Here is a 3,363-nt window from a genome sequence, read left to right as displayed (position 1 = left end):
GGTGCGACCAGATGGCCCTGCGGGCTGGGCGACCAGATGGCCCTGCGGGCTGGGCGACCAGATGGCCCTGCGGGCTGGCGGCCGGGCTAACTCCAACTTTTGTCCTCCCCCAAGGTTCTGTAAGCCCCCACTACGTGGGGGCTTAATAGTCGACAAAAATGGGCTCCCCGGGCAGGCCGTCGGGGAGAGGACGTGGCCGGGGCTTAACCCTCCTTGGTTCCGGCCCAGGGTCCGGGTCCTGGGGACAGGGGGGTCCGCCGGGAGTCTCTCCCCGTGCCCGGCTAGGGTTGGTAGGCTGGGCCTGGGGCCTGGGGCCTGGGGCCTGGTGTCTGGTGCCTGGGGCCTGGGGCCTGGTGCCTGTTGCCTGGGGCCTGGGGCCTCGGGCCTGGGGCCTGGGGCCTGGGGCCTGGGACCTGAGCTCTGTCCTGCAAGCCGGCCGAGGTTCCGGGCGTTCATCGGGGCCAAGGGAGGCTCTCCCCAGCCTGGCTAGGGTTTCGGAAGCAGGGACCGGGAGCGGGCCCGGGGGCCTGAGCTCCGTCCGGCCGGCCATGGGTTTGCTGGAGCTTCCCCGTCCTGCAAGCCGGCCGGGGTTCCAGGTGTTCATCCGAGCCAAGGGAGGCTCTCCCCGGCCTGGCTAGGGTTTCAGAAACAGGGACCGGGAGCGGGCCCGGGGCTTGGGCCCCGTCCGGCAGGGCCCGGTGGTGCGGGAATAACCCTCCGTCCTGCAGCCATGGAGCCCCCGGAGCCCCGGAGCCCTGGAGCCCCCCCCAGAGCCCTGCAGCCCTGCTGCCCTGCAGCTCCGGAGCCCGTGAGCCCTGGAGCCCCCCCGAGGAGCCCTGCAGCCCCGTAGCCCTGGAGCCCCTGAGACCGGCAGCCCTGGAGCCCTGGAGCCCCCGAGCCCGGCAGCCCCGAATCCCTGCAGCCCACGGAGCCCTGCAGCCCCCCCTGAGCCCTGTAGCCCTGCAGCCCAGGGAAGGCTCTCCCGGGCCTGGCCTAGGGTTCGGGAGCCGGGCCTGGGACCGGGCCCGGGGCTCGGGTTCCCTCCGGCAGGCCCTGGGGTGCGGGAACCACCCCGTCCTGCAAGCCGGTCCGGGCGCCGGGGACGGAGGGTCCACCAGGGCCCAGGGAGGCTCTCGGGGCAGGCAGATTAGCGTCCTTTCGGTCCCCGCCATCTGGTCGGCCCTCTCCCCTTGGCCATCTGGTCGCCCTCAAAGCTTTCCTATAGGGCCGACTAGATGGCCGGGCTTCCCTGGAAGTCCCGATGGGGTGCCATTTGCCTCCCGGATCCCAGCCAGGGCTCCAGGAGGTCGGGCACGTTTGCGCCCTGGGCCCCCTCTGTCACCTCGCGTGCACGGATTACAAGAAAGGGGAGTAATTTTCCTCCGGATTAGTAGGTGCAAGGGTATGCCCAGGCACCCTCCCGGGGCTGGTGGTTCCCTGCCGGGGACCAGATGGGATGTGCCCCGGGCAACACCTCCCAGGTGTCCGGGGCTTCCTCCTCCGACCCGCGGCGTGGGGAAGAGCCCGGGACAGGCTCCATGGGTCCCGGGCCCTGCAACCCCGGAGCCCTGCTGCCCTGGAGCCCTGCAGCCCCCCGAGCCCTGGAGCCCAGCAGCCCCGGAGCCCTGCTGCCCTGGAGCCCTGCAGCCCCCGAGCCCAGGAGCCCAGCAGCCCCCGAGCCCAGGAGCCCAGCAGCCCCCGAGCCCTGGAGCCCAGCAGCCCCGGAGCCCTGCTGCCCCCGAGCCCTGCAGCCCTGCAGCCTTGCAGCCCCGCAGCCCCGCAGCCCCGCAGCCCCGGACCCCCGGACCCCCGGACCCCCGGAGCCCCGGACCCAGCTCCTGAGCCGCAGCTCCTGAGCCCTACAGGCCCGGGGCAGTCAGATCGGCGTCATTTCGGTCCTGGCCATCTGGTCGCCCCTCTCGCCTCGGCCATCTGGTCGCCCGCAATGCTCTCCTATGGTGTGACCAGATGGCCGGACTTCCCTGGAAGTCCCGATGGGGTGCCATTCGCCTCCCAGGTCCCAGCGAGGGCTCCAGGAGGTCGGGCACTTTTGCGCCCTGGGTCCCCTCTGTCAGCTTGTGTGCACAGATTACAAGAAATGGGGGTAATTTTCCTCCGGATTGGTAGGGACAAGGTATTCTGGGACCCCCCTTGGCCTAGCGGTCCTCCGCCGGCAGCTGGACATGCCAGGATGCCGCCCCAGCCCCGGATCCGTCCCTGAGCCTGCCGCGTGGCAGGAAGCCCTGGATGGGGTCCGGGGGCCCGGCCGGGCCCCGGCCCCGGGTCGGGTGCCACGACCCTGGGCCCGGTCCCCCGGCCTGCTGCACTGCCAAAGGACCAGGACGGGGTTTCCTCCGAGCCCGGGGAGCCTCCCCTCGCTCAGCCGAGTTTAGCAGCACCGGCCGGGGCCCCCGAGGGCCCGGGGAGGGCGGCCTCCCCATCCCGGGCTCTGTCCTCGGTCCTGCTGCGTGGCAGGGTGCCCGGGACGGGGTCCGGAGGGCCCGGGGAGGCTTTCCCTGCGCCTCCGGGCTTGGGATCCCAGGGGCCCGGCGGGGCCCCCGGGTCGGGTGCTACGGCCCCGGGCCCTGTCCCCCGGCCTGCGGCACTGCCAAAGGCCTGAGACGGGGCTCCGTTGTGCCCGGGAAGCCTCCCCTTGCCGGGCTGAGTTCAGGAGCTTCGGCCGGGGCCCCCGAGGGCCCGGGGAGGGCGGCCTCCCCATCCCGGGCTCTGTCCTCGGTCCTGCTGCGTGGCAGGGTGCCCGGGACGGGGTCCGGAGGGCCCGGGGAGGCTGTTCTACATACCCATTTGAAGTATCATGTATGTGGCATATTGGGAACTATTCAAAATGTGAAGTTGAAAGTATGATGTTTTTCAATTACGTCACATGTTTGAAAAAGTATGCCTTACGTTTTGGCCCATAATTCTAAACCCATACAATCTAGATCCATACTTTCAAGTGCAGCATACATATAACACCATGCCACTGTCCTGTGGTCATTTTCAAGCCTCTGCCATGCATAGAAGTATTGAGAATCGTTCATTGATTAAATGCATCCTTTAAATAAAAATATCTCAATTGTTTTCAAATATTTCCCGTATTTTGTGTCATAATTCATGACCCATACTAGATAGAGCTTTATTTGCAAATGCAACACATTCTATAGAATATCCCACTGCAGGATGCCAAATTACATGCCTCTAGGATGTAGAGAAAGTACATAAAAGGAACTTTGACTCCATACTGGCCGATTTTACATCTCTGGCCATCTGGTCACCCAATAGAAACTATTTTTGTTTATAATCAAGTGAGGTTTTATGCTATTGTGCTCATAATGCATCAGATTAATCCTTAGCATGTCTATA

The sequence above is a fragment of the Lissotriton vulgaris genome, unplaced genomic scaffold (genome assembly GCF_964263255.1).
Source record: "Lissotriton vulgaris unplaced genomic scaffold, aLisVul1.2 SCAFFOLD_1197, whole genome shotgun sequence".
Taxonomy (NCBI): domain Eukaryota; kingdom Metazoa; phylum Chordata; class Amphibia; order Caudata; family Salamandridae; genus Lissotriton; species Lissotriton vulgaris.
This window is presented reverse-complemented; position numbering follows the sequence as displayed.